An 18,270-nucleotide genomic window follows, 5' to 3' on the forward strand; every position below is an offset into this window, starting at 1 on the left:
ATCTTTAAAAAGGGCGACAGATCACTCCCTTGCAACTATAGACCTATTAGTTTAATTGACTGTGTGCAAAAAGTCTTCTGCCACTGTCTCCTAGGAAAGATCGAAGACTGGATGACTGAACATAATATCCTTAGTCCCCTACAAGCCGGTTTCCTGAAGAAAATATCCACTACTGATCAAGCCCTCAGGTTCCTATTTTTATACTGGAAAACAGTGCTCATTGGTAAAGGCAGCCTTTATGTAGCTTTTGTGGACCTGAAGTCTGCTTTTGACCCAGTACCTCGCAACAAACTATGGGACACTCTCTCTCGGATGGGAATCCCGGAGCATATCCAGCCATATTGATACGACTCCACGAGGACAACTACGCACGAGTCAGGTGGGGCAACAAGGGGCAACTAACTGACAGAATCCACGTATCTAGGGGTGTGTGGCAAGGGTTCGTCCTTGCCCCGACCCTCTTTTCTCTGTATATCAATGAAATCGTCCCCTCCCTGACGCACCTTCACTTGGCACACAAAAAATCCCAGTCTTACTCTTTGCTGATGACACTCTTCTGATATCCAAGACCCCTAGCGGACTAAGGAAACTCCTCACGTGTTTTGAGAAATTCTGCTCAACGCAGGGACTTGAAATCAGAAATCAATGCCTCTAAAATAAAACTAATGACCCTTAATCCCCATAGATCTTTCAGAGGGAAGTTTACACTGGAAGGGCTCCACACTTGAGAAGGTGGGCATTTTCAGCTACCTGGGCATAACATTTACTGACAACATGTCTTGGAAATCACAAATAGGAAAGCAAGCCTTAAAACTAAAACAAACAACAGGGGTACTATTAAAAAAACTTTCACCTCTCACACACAAAACCAATTTGCCCAGCAATACAGATATACGAAGCCCAGGCCGTGACCTCAGTGCTTTACGGGGCTGAACTATGGGGCTACGCCAAAATCCAAGACATGACCATCGCTGAAAACAACTTCCTGAGAAACCTTGTGTCCCTTCCACCAAGCACCCCACTGTTCCCCCTTTTAAGGACCTAGGCATCAAACGCATTGGTCATAAAGCCCGCCTGCGTCCTCTGCTGTACTGGCGGCGTCTCTGGACCACTCCAGAGCTCGATACCTTTACTAAAGCTCTGCAGGTCATTTTAAAAGCCGAGCATCTTCACAGAATCCCCTGGCTACGATACATCAAGGGGTCACTGTACTCACTCGGGCTCGGTGATCTCTGGAACTCACCAACTACGTCCGTCTTCCCCTCGAAAAGCGAACTAAAGAAACTATATTGGCAAATGGCAAATCACGAAGCTGCAAGGGCCGCACTTCACACTACATTATCTTGTGACTTTGCCAACTTAAAAGAGTCATGCAAGTCTGAGGCTTTTTGGGACTTAATCACGGTCCCAAGGGAAAGGAAACTGTACTTTCAGCTCCGTATTGGAACACTCCCATTAAGATTTTTCACCAGCAGCTGGTCACACAACGAATCAACCGCCTGCCTAGCCTGCAAAGCCCCCGTCGAGAATCTCTCTCACGTCCTTTTTGCCTGCCCCGCGTACACCGCCTCTCGCAGGAAATGGCTGGCCCCGGCATGCAGACTACTGGGAGTCCGCAGCTCTGAACTAGCCCTGCGAATCCTCAGATCAGACACTAGGCCAACGCTAGTGATCGCCGTCGCCAAATTCCTCGGAGCTAGCTGGCTTGTTAGAGGGAAATTCTTGTCTGTATAATGATTCTAACAAGACTGTCCCATCGTACTGTGCGAGTGCATTTTATTCTATCTTATTTTTGTTTTATTCCATTTTTATCATTATATTTATTGTTATAATTATTATTTTGTGGATTTATTTGTATTTATTACTGCTTGCGCTTTTATGGCTTCTGTAGCCGCAATAAAGTTCCTTTGAATTGAAATTGATCAATTGAATATGCCAATTGGGTATGAGCAAATGTTACCATGTTTAGGGGAGAGAGGGCAAGCACTTTAGCACTGGTCAGTAGTGGTAAAGTGCACAGAGTCATAAAACCAGCAAAAATGAGATCAAAAAAATTGGGGGAGGCAGGCAAAAAAGTTGTGGGAAGACCACTCTAAGGCTTTCAGGTGTAACACTTCCAGGTCCAGAAGATCAATAATCGACAGTTCGGGTGGGGCATGGGCTCATTTAAATAGTCTGAGGCCACGTTTGCCTGACTCAGCTCTCAGGCTGCACCTGTCTGGCTCAGCTCTTGGGCCACACTCGTCTGACTCAGCTCTTCGGCCTCACCCATCTGATTCAACTATCTGGCCACACCCACTTGACTCAGCTCTCAAAGTGACCACTGAGGCCTTACTGAGGGGCCGAGGTTGACCATTCCTACTCTTACTCCACCACTGTGGCTCAAGCCACAGTGCAAATGGGTACACGTTATCTTCTTGCTGGGCCTTGATATGTACTTGGACTTTGATGTGTCCACCAGTTGCTCATAACCTGTTGCTGCTGCCATACGTCTGGCATAGTGTGACCAGTGGGTTTGCAAAGCCATGTGATGAGTATAGGCAAGGATTGGCAAGGTCTTGACAGTTCTTCCTTCTTTTAACTGTTCTTCTCCTCAAGACTTGTGAGGGTAAAGACGATGAAACATATTTTCGCTTTCAGGGACATGAATGTGGGTAGCCACATCTGAAGATCATTTTTCAGGAGACAGGCTTACCCAATCCATTAAATTTCATACTTGATTTTTCCACAAACGAGAGTCAAGAATCTTATTATTTTGTGTCTTTTTGCATTGTTCGGTAGAATTGGTAAACTTGGCACTATTACCTTAACAGATGGAGCCTTCTTGACCAAAAAACATGGAAGACTGGGTGGATTCTCATTGTTTTAGGTAATAGGTGTTTGACTGCGAAAGTCCCCACCATTGCTTGGACAGGGAAAGGATCTATAAAAAAGGTCTACATTTAGGAGACTCCTTTGTGGATAAATGGCATGTGGATAGTCAGCCTCTGTCCCCTGAGAGATAGGAGGTAGCCAATGTTTGTCTGCTTGAGCCTTGTGGGCAGCTTGTGCCTTCTAAAGCTGTCTTAGGTACTTTTAAGTGTCTGGTGAAGTATTCCCCATCTTGCATGCACTTTTTGGCAAGAAGGGTCATTTGGTATTATTTTTGGTACACTTTAGAGGTGATACACATAAAGGGCATAAAAAGGTGAATACTCGTACAAGCATGTTTGGCATTTTTATGAGAAAACTCAGCTACAGTGATGCCATCTAGCCAAGATTCCCCACGTTGTAATAAATGACTTTGTAAAAACTGTTCCATAGGCTGGTTTGTTCTTTCAGATTGCCCGTCAGTTTGCGAGTGCCAACTTGTGGAATATTTTACCTCTGTTCCCAGAAGATCACATAAGGCTCTCCAAAACTTGGAGATTGATTGGGTTCCGCAGTCTATGACAATGCTGTCAGAGGCCATGAAGTTGAAAATTATTATTTAGAAAAAGAGTGCCCAATCCCAAGGCAGATGCAATTACTTTAGTAGGGATAAAGTGGGCCATTTTAGTTAAGTAGTCCACAACCTCTACTAGGGAATTGTACCCACATACTGATGGGAGACCTGTTACAAAATCAATTGACAAATTTCCTCATAGTCATTCAGGGAAATGTAAATGCTTCAGACGTCCTTCATGTTTTCTGTGGTCTGATTTACTTTGTACACAAGTAAGGCATTGATCCACCCAGGTTTTCACTTCTTGGTGCATTCCACACCACTACAATTGTCTCTGCATACTATATAAGGCTTTAGCAGGTTCTGGATGTCCTGCTAATAAACCTTTGTGGCTCCAGGTTAGATTTTGTTTCTGTAAATCTTTATTGGGGGAGTAAATCAATTGTCAGGCAAAGGGAATACCCAGATGTAATTGCCTGGTTCCCTTTGATTTCTCCATTTTTCTACATCCTATTTTGGAACAAATTTAGCTAGTTCTTGAATTCTGAATTCTTTGGCAATGGAATCCAGAAATTGCTCAAGGCCAATTATTGGGGCTGAGGTCTCTTTAGGTTCTTCAGTTTCATCAATACAAGATAAAAGATGACTTTGCGATTTAAAGTTCCTGATTGCTAGGCTATTGTAAATGGACATTTTGCAAAAAAACAAGGACCAACACAGTTGGCGAGGTATTAATGTTCGTGCAGATTTAAGGAATTGCAAATTTCAATGATCTAATAACATCTCCACTCAGTAAATGCCTCTTTAATTGATATTAGTTCTTTGTCTGCAATAGTGTTATTCCTCTTACAGAAGGTTACATTTCTAGAGTGGAAGGCAATGGGGTGCATTTCTGAAGTGCACGGGTTGTTCTGGGATAATATAGCTCCTACTGCCACATTGGAGGCTTCAACCTCTACTGTGAAGGGCAGATCCATTCCCAGCTGCCTTACGAAAGGTGCAGAGGTGAAGGAAATTTTCAAAGTCTGAAATTATTTTTCTGCTTCTTAAGACAAAGTAAATGTGACCCTTTTACATGAGAGACTAGTGATAGACGTAACTAAATAAGCAAAATTATGGATAAATCTCATGTAAAATTTTGAGAAACTAAGGACAGGTTGAACATCCTTCCTTGACTGAGGAGATGATCATTGGACTAGTGCACATATCTTTTTGCTGTACATTTGAATGCCTTATGGGTGTTAACAAAATCCCAAAAATCTATGAAAGTGGTGTGGAATTTAATTTGCTATGTTTTGCATATAATCACTTCTCCTGTAATTTCTGTAACACTTTTTGATATGTTCCACATTCTCAATCTCTGAATTCAAGTAAAAAATGGATGTTGTCAATACAGATGACTACAAAACTATCTAGAAATTGTTGAAATACTTGGGGGGCGGAGCTTGCCGAGCCGCAAGATGGCCGCAGAGTAGCGGAGCTCTGCCGACTACCCAACGATCCTGACAAAATCCTGTGGGCCACACCCGATGTCTCGGGTTCCCTAAGGTGGCAGCCACGACGTATGTAATGGGAGAGAAGATTGAAACCGTAGGGAGGATCCGGAGAGGTCCGGTGTGGGCGCCAGGCCGAGCGGAAGTACTGGGGGCGAGAGCCGGACGACCAAGGCCTGGTGAAAATGTGACGGGACTGGCACCCGCTTGCAGGCACGCCGCAGGAGAGATCCCGCGGAGACTTGGGGTGAGCCCGGCTGCGCCCGAAACCGGAGTAGGGGTGCCACCGGGAGCATCCCTGGGCAACACGGCGGGGCGGCGACGGTCCCCGAGTGGTACTGGACGCGCACATCAGTGCTCCGTGGCGAGATCAGCTGTGCAGAGGGAGAGGGGAGCCGTGAAAAGACCCAGAGGTGAGGCGCAGCAACAAGGCAGATAGAAGCGTGGAAACCCACTGCTCTCTCTGTAAACAGAGCCGGGTTGGGCCGCACGGCTTGGGCATGGATAAACCGAGACCAATGGTGACGCTGCTGAGCTGGCCAGTGCATCTTAGAGCATGAACTCAAAATTAACGTAGGAGGGCCCCTGTGAATGCAGATTTCAGCTCACTGACTATTACCGGACCCCAGGAAGGTCACAGCGACTTTGGGGACCAGCAGGAAGACACCAGTTGAGGCGATATGCGCCTCGATTGAACAAACCCAGTCCTGGCCCTCTGATCGGTGGTACTAAGCCTGTGGAGTGGACCTCGGCAGTGGCGAGGTCACTGTGCCTATAATATCGTATAACTCAGCAAGTAAATTCGCTGGAGACTGTGGGCTGGCCGCACGGAGGGGAAACTATTCTTGTCACCATGGGGAAACACGACAAAGCTCAGCCTAAACTAGATTTCGAGCGACAACAATGAGCCAGACAGGGGAGGGCACAGAGACTGGACCGGAGAAGACCCCAGTAGTCCCTACTCATGAAGATCAAGACCTACAACACATTCTAACAGCTATGCAACAAAGTCTAACCCAAATAGACGGTAAAAACGACTCTCTATCATATCGCGTGGACAGAATGTCGGAGCGACTAGATAAGCAGACGGAGCGATTGGACCAGGCAGAGAGGCGGGTATCTGCAGTGGAGGATGGACAAACTGCACTGGACACCAGACAACTAAAAGTTAACACAGAGCTGGGTACTCTTAGGCATAAGATGGACGATTTGGAGTCCCGCTCTCAAAGGAACAACCTTCGCATTGTGGGAATAGCGGAGTCTCCTTCGATCGCAAACATGGAGAATTTCATCGAAAGCCTGCTGATACAACTGCTGGGTCGAGACACCTTCTCGGTGTTCTTTGTAGTGGAACGAGCACATAGATCGCAGTCGGCCCGGCCTCTGCCTGGGGCTCCACCTCGTCCGGTGACAGCGAGGCTGTTGAACTATAGAGACCGGGATGCATCGCTGAGGCTGGCACGAGAGTTGAAAACATTGCGATACAAGGGTATGACCCTCTCATTGTACCCAGACTTCACATTGCAGGTGCAGGAAGCGAGAAAGCAATTTCTGCCGGGGAAGAAACAACTAAGAGCACTGCAACAAGATTACAGAATGTTATACCCAGCCAAACTGAGAGTAGATGTGGACGGAAGCACAATATTTTTTACTGATCATAAAAAACTGGAACAATTTGTGAATCGTAAGCTAGCAGATAAAAGGAGCGGTCCGGCAGCCGAACCGGCGGACGATTAATCAATGTGCAGGTTTTGGTTGTAAAATTTCTCAGAACACTAACTTTGCGAAAGATCTGTTAATTATAGGCGTAGATCAATGGTACGTGGTAATCAACCATAACAACAAGTCTTGAGGTCATCTGGGGATGGAGGTTAACTACATGTGTTTCGCGCATTAGATACGACATGCCCCGGGGCGTGGGGATGGTCCATTGGAAATATGTATCAGTAGCCGATATAACAGAATTGTTGTTAAGGCGAAGCAACATCCGCCTTCATGTGTGTTCCACTTATAGTAATGTTGGGGATTGTATTAAATTGGGTAATTAGCGTAAGGATTCTGAAAGTAACAAGTAGATGGGCAGGTTGGGGTTTGGCCTATTGTGGGAGGGGGGTGGGTGGGTGGGAGGGTTGAAGTTGTTGCAACAGCATGGTTGGAAAGTTGTATAAAACAAAGCAGACAAAACACTGACGAGTACTATGCACAATCGGATTTAGAAAATCAACGAAGAAAATTAGATGACTCCAGAACATACAACTACTGCCTCACAAAAAGGTCGCCATAGGCTTAGGTTTAGGTTAGTCACCTGGAATGTGAGGGGACTTAACGATGGACATAAAACTCGTGAGGTAGTTGCATGCTTACTTCGACATAAGGTTGATATTGCAGTCTTGCAAGGGACACATTTGGCCCCTAGTAGCCCTATGCTCACTCCTCGCAGAATGAAGGGGCAGTTCTTGGCTGCAGGTTACACAACTCACTCTAGGGGTGTCCTATTATGGGCCTCCTGTGCGTCTGCCATTGAGTTCGAGAGTGCAGAGGTAGACCCTGGGGGGCGATATGTGGCGGCAAAATGTAAGGGAAGAGCTCTAACCTTTTTACTAATAGGAGTATATGGACCGAATTACGACGACCCCCAGTTCTACAGAGACCTAGCGGTGCAGGCAATGAAATGGAGAGACCTTCCACAACTTTGGTGCGGAAACTTTAACGGCTCGCTGTCTCCCGCATTAGATAGATTGGGGGTAGAACCAGAGGCCCGGCTGCTGCTGCACGCGCAATACTAAACATAATGGTCGTCTTGGGACTGGTGGATGTCTGGAGAGATAGGCACCCAGAAAAGGGATTATTCAACAGCGCATGACTTGTACACACGTATAGATTTATGCTTGGTCTCCCACAGTTTATCACATAGAGTGACTCCCGAGGCGCCTTGGCCTCGAACTTATTTGGATCATTCACCTGTCCCAATATTGCTGACAGTAGGTCCTATTCCACAGCCACTATTCTCTTGGAGGTTCCCTCCATACTCACTGACAGACACCGCGTTCAGGGAGGAACTAGCTAATGCAATCAAGGAATTTTTCCAACTAAATAAAGGGTTGGTCGCCCGAGTAAGCACAGTCTGGGAAACATTTAAGGTGTATATAGGAGGGATCACCATGTCCAAACATGCGGGTGTACTCTGATCGATACGAAGGCGACTACAACTGTTCGAATGGGAACTATCCCAGTTAGAACAAGAACTTCGAGACACTGCAGATATACGTACATTAGGACATATTCGAGCCAAGGTACAAGAATTTCAAGAGACAGCCCTCTCGGAAGTTCGACATATGGGGAAGTATGCTGTGGCCCGAACGTATGGGGAGGGGGACAGACCTGACAGAGTCTTAGCGAATTTAATCCGCCCCAGTTGAAGCACCAATCTAATTAACAAAGCTGCAGCTGCTGATGGTAGCATAATCGGTGACCCTGAAAGTGTAGCTGCTAGATTTCGTGAATATTACCAAACGCTATACACTACAAGAGGCGGCCCTGAACCTAATGCTATAAGAGAGTATCTCACTCACATTGTATTACCGAAACTGTCGGATAGCGATAGAGATGCTCTGGGGGCACTATTTACGCTGGGTGAAATAACAAAGGCTTTGGGGGGTATGGCTGAAGGTAAAGCCCCAGGCCCTGATGGCTTGACTGTGTATTTCTACAAAGCATACCAAACATTGATACTCCCACATCTAAAAGAGGTGTTTGAGGAGATGATGGCGGACGGTTGCATGCCCCCATCGATGCGGGAAGCTATGATAATCACACTACTTAAGCCAGGGAAACCACCTGAACAATGCTCCTCCTACAGGCCGCTATCGTTGTTGAATGTAGATGTCAAGATATATGCTAAACTTTTAGTGGACCGACTGGCCAAGCTGCTGCCCCTATTGATAAAACCAGAACAGGCAGGATTTGTCCCCGGCCGTAATCTAACTATGAGCCTACGCACATTATTTGGCACCATACAAAACATTAACCCCGATATACAAGCTGTAGTGGTCTTTTTAGACGTAGAAAAGGCGTTTGACTCAGTGGAGTGGGACTTCTTATGGGCAGCACTGAGGCAGTTTCGGAGCGGGGGACACTTTTTTGCACCTGATAGCCACATTGTACAGGGATCCCTGGATAAGGGTTCAGGTTAATGGCACAGTAACAGAGACATTGGACATCACCAGGGGCACCAGACAGGGATGCCCGCTTTCCCTCCTACTATATGCACTGGTGGCAGAACCTCTGGCTTGTGCCTTGAGGGAATATCATGGTCATCGTGGCCTTAATTTTACACATTACACAGTTGTAGTTTCGGCATATGCAGATGTCACTTTGCTGTATATCAAAGATCCAAAACGCAATGCTGCTCCTATGCTCCAAGAAATAATGCGATATGGTGCACTGTCCGGCCTTAAAGTTAATTGGGGAAATCATTGATGTTTCCGCTTACTCCCTCCACGGAGCAGACGGAGGTGGGTTTTCCACTCAGATGGGAAACTGGGTCAGTTAGATATCTGGGAATTAAGGTACATACTAATCCCAACATTATAGTAATGGATAATTATGACACAGCGATGACTAAGTTGGCAACAGATGTTAAGAGATGGATTCGACTCCCATTGTCTTTGCTTGGTCGGGTAGCGTTGATGAAAATGGTGGTATTACCACGCTTTCTCTTCCTATTTCAGAATATTCCGATGGTACTGCCCAGAAAATATTTCGCCACATTAAGATCACTCCGATAAAACTAGCCTGGGTAGGCAAACAACCCCGAGTGCAGTGGCGTGTACTAACCTTACCGTATGAACTAGGCGGACTGGTAGCCCCGGATCTGGTGGCCTATAGTGTGGCAGCTCGGGCTGCGGTGGTGCAGGCTTGGCTTCACGGACCAGAAGGTACCCCATTTCTTAGGATAGAGCTGGCCTCGCCGGCCCCGTTGCAGGGAAGGCTATATCACACCCCGAGCAGGCAATATAAAAGGTTGGCCTCTCTGGACTCGGTGGCGAAGGCATGGCAGGAGATTGTGGACAAACAGAAAATAGTTTTGCTATACTCCCCACATGTGCCATTATATTGCTGTACTTGGTTTCCACTTTGGCGCGACAGTAAGCTGATACGCACCCTGAGCGAACTAGTTATTAACACGTTGGGGGACTTATTTGAAAACAATATAATGGAAATCTGGGAATGTGATGTGTGAGGAATGAAGCCGTTGAGCCTACTCCCCTGCACCGGTTTCAGTATTACAGGACACAACATGCACTAGCACAACTATTAGGTGATGATATGAAGGAACCCCCCGAGATCACATCACTCTCTTTGATCCTGCAGGGGAGTTGCTCGAAACGCTTGGTGTCCCGTCTATACGCATTGATGCAGGAATCAAGGGCTCATGAGCTCTCAAAAGCCCGAGTGGAGTGGCAAAGAGATCTGGACGTACAGATCACAGACGTACAATGGCGTTACTGCTGTGCTAAAACACGCTCTGTCTCTCTGAATGGTAGACATCGACTCATCCACTTCAAATTGCTTAGTATAATATATTACACCCCACTCCGACTACACAGATATGGTTTGCATGAGAACTCAAACTGCCCAAGATGTGGAACGGAACGGGCTGATTCCCTGCATATGGCTTGAGAGAAAACACAAATCTTCTGGAGAGCAGTATTTAACGAACTAGAGGCTATAATTGGGGAACCAATAGATGCTGGACCATTCTTAGCACTCGTGGGATGGGATGACCACTTACTAAAAACGGTTCGCAAGTTGGTGGCTATGGGTCTGTTGCTTGCTAAGCGTAGGGTCGCCAAGCGGTGGGACCGTGGACCGATCCCTAAAGTGGATGAATGGCATAGAGATATGGCGTATTGTAACACGCAAACAGATAATTACAGTGAGCTACTCCCCACTGCAAATAAGCCAGCGAAATTCTGGGAGATATACAAACAATACATTATAGGGAAAGAAACGGGTGAACCAGAGGGCGAGACAACTGATTGACATATAAAGCATGATCATTGTTGTATGTAAAAGTCGGGACTAGCAAGTACACATATATATGATTGAAGGACTCTGTACTGATTGATTCTGGAAGGTGGAAAATACCCATTAAGAATGACACAATATGACATCTGAATTGTATGAGTCTGCAAATGCATGATCTTATTCTACTGCTTCACTTGTTTGAATAAAAGTATAAATAAAGGCTTAAAAATAAATTGTTGAAATACTTCTTTCACAAATAAGTGGAATGGTGCAGGAGTGTTACATAAATGAAAAGGTTTTACTTAATATTCATACAGCTCAACCTGTGTCTTAAACACTGTGTTCCATTCACCTCCTTCCCTGATTCTAACCAAGTGATAAGCTCCATGAAGGTCTATTTTGGAGTATGTTGTGACAGACTTTACTTGATCAAGGAGTATTGAAATGAGTAGGGGAGGGAGTATCAGTTCTTGATAGCCACCTTATTCAAGGCTCGATAATCTATGCAAGATCAGAGCTCACCATTGGCGGTTGACACAAAAGACTGTTGGGATGTTGTAGGAGAGCAGCTCTTGTGAAACGATTGGCCACATTTTCTTTCAAATTCCTTTTGAGTTGTTCATTCTCTGCTGCCATTATTGCATAGACCCAACTACTGGGGATTTGGGCTCCATCTATGTGGTCAATGTATCAACCGACGTGTCAGTGAGGGACAGTGTCTCAGCTCTTTTTTAATCAAACACGTCGCAAAAGGATGTGTAACAGTGTGGGAGGTCTCCACTTGGTTCATCAGAGACTTCTATTATGTGTTGTATGCTATAAGCTAGTTCCAGAGATGGAGACTTGAAAGTTTGGCTTTCTTCTTCACAGGTCCTATAATGCTGTAGATATTAGATGGACAACAAAAGTGATGAATCAGGAATCCCATCAAATGACAGAGCTGTTTAGGGACAGCCAAGGGAGCCCCAGAAGGACTTTAAATTGTGGGGTATCAATCATATCAAAATAGATTGTTTCTCAGGGATTATTCTCAGAGCTCACCAAGACTAGATCTTTGGTACAGAAATGGATGGGGGCCAGAGGGTAACTCTGTGATATCAATGGCTGCACCTTTTCAGGATGGACCTTTCTTAATTAGTGGGCACTGAAAACGAATGGCAAAGTGGGTATCAATAAAATTACCAGTAGCCCAGAGTCAATCATTTATTCAAATTTTGGGAGAGCAAATTGAAGGTCAGCTGAAAAGGGAAATGGCTGTTTAAAGGGTGTTTGCTAAAGTGCAAGTAAGAGGACTAGAAGAGTCCCCCACACCAATCCTTCCTTTACTGCTGGGTGTTGGAGTTTCATCCCATGGGCATATTAGGCTTCAAGGTACACTCTTTAACAAAGTGATCTTACTTTCCACATTATAAACATGAATTTTCCTTTCTTTTACACTCTTTTTCTTATTTAGATAAGGGTCCTTTGATGCTACCTATTTGCATGGGCTCTTCATCAGCCTTACGTTCATGTTTGGAAATAGGAAACTCGAAATCTACATGTCGATTTTCACCCTTGCACTCAGACATTCTGTAGTCTAAATGTATTCCTTTTCTAACATCTTTTCAATTGAGGAAAATGAGGCTAAAAGTGCCTCGATTCTGCTCAGGAATTGCTAGCGTCAGGGGTTGATTATTATGTCAAGGTCCCAGAGATATGCAAGAGCAGAATGCAACTGCACAGAACCCATAACTTGCTGAAGCAGTTGCACGTGAAACACACAACAAGCTGATTCAAATCAAGAGGGGAGCAGGTTAAGAATGGGATAACAGGGAGAAGATCCTGCCAAGAGGCGTGTTTTTGATTATTTATTGTCCCTCTGTTGTTGAATGGACCACACACTTTTAGGTTCATATTTATAAGTGGCCTGCACCACCAGTATATTACTTTTTGTGATGCACTGGTGGTGCAGGCTGCACACCCATATCTACAAAGCCACCTAAAGCCACTTTGCATGGCTTTACATGGCCTTGTAGATATGGGGTAAGGCACTGTAGCGCAAGTCACTGCATTGCTTTAGTTTGCATCAAAGAGGCATTTCCATGGGTGGTGTGCAAGTGTTCCCATGCAACATCCATGGATTTTGATGCATTCCCAGATTTACAAACTTTTTTCTCCCCATTTGTTCCTATTTCCATGTGTGCTGCATTATGCAGCACACATAGAAGGAGGATATTGCCTTCGTTGATTGTTTTTCTACAGGAAGGTGTCCCTTCCTGCACAAAAACAATCACCACCACAACATAGGCACCCTTGCACCACTCTGCAAGGATGCCTGCATTGGCACATGATGGCAATTTGTGCAGTAGTGCAGGAGGAAAGGACAGAAATATGCCATATCGTGTAGATATGGTTAATTTCTGCCCTTTTCTGATGGTGCAGGGCAACAAAAAAATGCACTTGCTGATCTGCTCTGTGCCATGGGCCTTGTAAATATGGCCCTTAGTCTTTAGCTTGATACAAAAGGCTCTCACAATTTTCTGACCTTAATTGCTGACTCTAGATTATCAACAGAGGCAAATTAACTTTAAGTTCACTCTTGGGAAATCACCTAAGGGGTTTTAGGAAGTTTGTTGACTGCAACTCTATCAGTTTGCAAAAGAACCAAATACTGGTTAAACCCAGAATTTTACTGTACATACAACATGCGGTGGTTACGCAACAATCTAACACCCATTATGGCTTTCTTGTAGTAGTGCTATACCTTGACCTTTCAAGCTGCATTTGATCCCGATTTATCCATTATTCCCTTAGATCCCAGTGGTTGGGAATCTCAGGAGGTAAGCATTTTGAATCTTGCATCAGATGACTGTGGCAAACTTGGACATTTGTTATCTTACAAAGTCTATTTAAAAGTTTTTTTTTGTTCTTTCATCAGACATTATCCAGTAGTTTTATTTCTAAGTTTCCTCCACTGCATCAATTTTTCAACATCAGATAATAAACTTTTGAAATATTGAGACAATCCAATGTAAACTCGCTTTCACTCATGTCTTGTCCACCCTTTAGATTAAATTAACAGTCTCACAATATTTTGGGATTTTTCCCCAAGTACATTTTTGTCTGTCAAACTCACTCTTGAACTCCATGCACAATGAGGCTTACCTGAATTTTTTTTTTTAATAGGATGTCCTTGACCTTTAAATCCAAAGACATCCAGGCAAAGCACTCCAAGAGATTCGGATGCTGCTGCCAGGTCCGGAAGTTCAAAAATATGCAGTTATAGGGGGAGTGGGTTATTCAAGTAGTCTGAGGCCACTCCTGCCTGACTCAGCTCTCAGACCACACCGATTTGACTCTGCTCTTGAGCCTCACCCATCTGACTCAACTCTCTGGCCACACCCACCTGAATCAGCTCTCAAAATGACCACTTAGGCCTTACCGAGGGCAGAGCTTGACCAGTCCTGCTCTTACTTTACTGCTGTGTCTCAAGTCAAAGCACAAAAGGGTACAACACATTCCCTAGGCTGGAGCATGGTGTCTACTTGGACCTTGGTGTGTCCTTCAGTTGCTCCTAACATACGGTTACTATCATACTTCCGGCAGAGGGTGACTGGTGGGGTCACAAAGTCATGTTATGAGTCAGTGAAGGGTTTGCAAGGTACTGACAGCCCTAGATCCTTAGAAATGGTGCAGGTGGTACTCTTCCTACTAGAATCCAAATACTGGTTCTTAGAATATTTTCCATCCAAAACTGCTTTACCAACATACAGAAGATTAGGACCTAACTGACAACTGATCTATCAAAGGTATATCACCGGGCTGCTTGACTTTGCAGTAACTCTTGCTGTGTTTTGCTCTGCATCAGCAAATCCTACAAAGCCAGACATTGGGCAGTGGTATCCAAAGTCATGCAGCCCTCTTTGGCTACTGCCTGTAGCCTCATCCTGTTAGGCGAATCAGAACTCCAGAAAGACTTCTAATTCTGAAGGTGGAAATATTTGCTGGGCTTGACAACAACTACTATCCTACTGATGACAATTACTACTTTGTCCTGGAAATCCAGCTTCTCCCACTAGTATTGTTTTCCCAACTTTGTTGATGGCTTTAGCGAGATCTTGCCTAGCTGCTCTACATTGTTGACAATGCATCCTTGGATACAGTCTGCTGCCTTGCCTCGCTGAAACTCTTTATTCTCCAGTACTTTCCTCAAGAATTTTCTAAGTCTGAAGGTGAACTGAGACCTGGCCTAATTCATCTTGTTTCCGACTCAAGCTCCATCATGGTTGGTCTTAACTTCTAAACTTGGCCGGATCTTGTGCAACAAGATAACTGTGGCTTGGGCTTTGCTCATTTAGGCACTTTTTTCACTAAAAATATTTAAAATGAATAACTCCAGTTCCACTGATTGGGTTAAATTTTTTGATGTAATTTTATTTATTAAAATGTACTCTATTTTTCTAAATTGGTGTGGGATTATTTTTATGTGGTGTTTCCACTTGATTACTGTTTGTGTGCCTCATAAATACTTTACACACTGCCTGTAAGTTCAGCCTGACTGCATTTGTGCAAAGCTACCAGAGGGTTAAGCACAGGTCAATTTAATTAATTTGTTGGTTTCCCTTGACATAGATTGGGTTTACTATTTGAGTGGGGCTTCCACCCCTTCAACAAATAGTCCAATCTTTTAAGAGGGTTACGCATGTGAAGCAGCACCCAAATGGTCATTTAGTTTTCCCTTGTTTTCAAGGGGTCTATTAGGAATATGGTTATCCACATGCTAATGAGTGCCATTCATTATCAATGTTGAGGACAGTTTTGTTAGTACCAAGCAGTAGACCAATCTTTATTCTTTAAATAAGAGATTCTTTTTCATGTCTATTTTACTGTGGTTTCTTACTTTCTCATGCAACTGTTCTTGAAAGTATGTTACCAGTTTGTTATTCAAGAGTTCTTTTCTGATGTGGTTTTGTGTTCTGAACTTCTGAGTTTAATTTATCTGGTGGACATGCTCACGTTTGGAGGCCACAAAGGCTTTCTAGAAGGTATACCACATTCTCACTATTGCAGTTAATAAAGTTTCCCTCCTCCCATTGTGTACTTGTGCTGAACAGCAGGTGTTGCATTTTTATGTATTGTTTGGGGGTTATGGCTTTCAAACTTCAGTACCAAATTGAGATCCATTTTTTTTTTAAGCAGATGTACTAAGCTTCGATAAGTGAGTTGTAATCTGTAAATCCAGAAATTATATAGCTTGCTTGTCCACTGTTTTAGTAAATCAAAGATGTTTACCTTTTCTGTTTATGCACTCCAGAAAGTCACATTTTTTGTTCTTCTCCTTACCAAATGATGAGTCTGTCATCAATGTTTTGTTATATAGTCTGATGTGCATTAAGTAGTGACTGGACTGACTTAACACACCTGTGTCCTCAAAGTGGTATACATAAAACTTGTAAATCGTGGTACATACCCACATCCCAGAAGGGTTCTGCATAGCTTAAGGAAATAGTTGTTTTCTTATTTGAAAAGGTTATAGGTAAGAAGTATGGTGATGCAATCTATGACAAACCATCTAGGCATGGGGTGTTCCCATTCAGAAATGTGAAGTAGTTCCTCAGTTGTTCTCATGGTGACTTCTTGGGGGGTAGTAGTATTAAAAGGGAGGAATCTGACTAGTTACATTGACCCCAATCACTATCATATCTTCAACGTTTTATAGGACATACATTATTGAATAAAGTAATTGACAAGCTCCTGCCATAATACAATGTTAGTACACACTAACCTCACTCTGCAGGAGTAGCGCCAAAATACTGGTGATACTCCTGCAGAGTACATAGGGGCCATTGTAATCAATGGCATGCCCCCTTTTAACACCTGCTCTGAACATATGTTAAAAGAGCTGAATAAAATGATGCAAGGAATTATCTTAGATTTCCTTGCACCATTTTTCAGCCCCCCTAACAGGGGAACGCCCCTTTGCATACATCATGCTTGGGGCAGGCATAATGTAGTGCAAAGGGTTACAAAATGCATGCATTGTGGCACTTTGTAAATATGGTGCAGCGTTTTTGGCCTTCTAACGCAACATTAGCATAAACAAATCATGCTAATGTGGCTTCAAAATGTCGCTAGGGACTCTTAAATATGCCCCTTAGCTTGCAAAACAGCCCTAAGGTCACTCCTTGTAACAGCAGACAAATGATAATAACACCTGCTTGATCACCATTGGGTTGCACTGCCTAGTCTGGGCATGGTCATCTCTGTTGGAGAACAAAGTGCCCAGATTAGGAAAAATCTGCAGCAGAAGTGCAAAAAATACATATATCTTTTTTTATAATCTGAGTTGATGTTTGCCTGTTCCAGTTCCAGTTATTGTTTTAATCCCTAAAACATTAGAAGTACCAAAAAAAGAAAGTGGTTCTTTTTAGAATTACCTTTGAAGTAGATTACAATGTATGGTGTTGGTGTTGCAGATCAGCACAAGTGACATACAAGAAGAAAGATGAATACGTGCATCAGTGAGTGAGTCAGAGTTTTCATGAAACTAAGTAAGTCAAGAGAGTTTTACTGTGGGTGTTGCCTATAGAGCCTAGGTTGCATCTAATCTCCACGTGCAGTGCACCACAGATGACAATCTGTGAAGTGCACAAGGTATAACCATGCATAGAGGTGATGGCTTGGCAGCCTCTCTGCATCACTCTTGCAAATTTCTAGCCATTATTGCACATGGAATTCATCTAAGAGCTGTGAGGATGGGTTGTAGTGTCTCTTCTCTAGTCAAAGGCTGCACTCCACCCACTGTAGGCCTCTGACCTTCACCGCACATTGCCTTCGGCCCTGTACAGTTAATATGAGTTACAGGGTCAGAGGCTTCATTGTATGAAGGTTCCCGACTTTACTGCACACAATTTTCAGCCATGCACAGTGAGAGTGATGTGCAGAGTTTTGTCTCTGACCAAGAACGGCATGCCTCTCACCACAGGCTCCCAAACCCTACTGTGCACCGCCCATAGTCATTTACAGTGAGTGTGGAGTACTGACAGTAATGGTGTGCTGTATGAATCTTTGTGTATGCCACTTCCAATTTCATGAAAAATTGTACTGATATGCCAGTTGTTATCCCCCGTTCAAGGGTAAACAACTTGTAATCCTCAATATCTCATGGGGAGATAATGTCTGGTATGATAAATTCCCACCTGGTATGTTCCCACAGACTCCATAGTGTCTTATGAGTGGCGGTGTAATGAAACATGCCCTAGAGAGTGAGTCTCAGTACTGCTTAGTGTCTGCCTGTAGCAGACTGTCAATCAGTTGTTTAGGTATGTATCTCTACCTCTGAAT

Source organism: Pleurodeles waltl, chromosome 8 (assembly GCF_031143425.1).
Source record: "Pleurodeles waltl isolate 20211129_DDA chromosome 8, aPleWal1.hap1.20221129, whole genome shotgun sequence".
In the NCBI taxonomy this organism is placed as follows: domain Eukaryota; kingdom Metazoa; phylum Chordata; class Amphibia; order Caudata; family Salamandridae; genus Pleurodeles; species Pleurodeles waltl.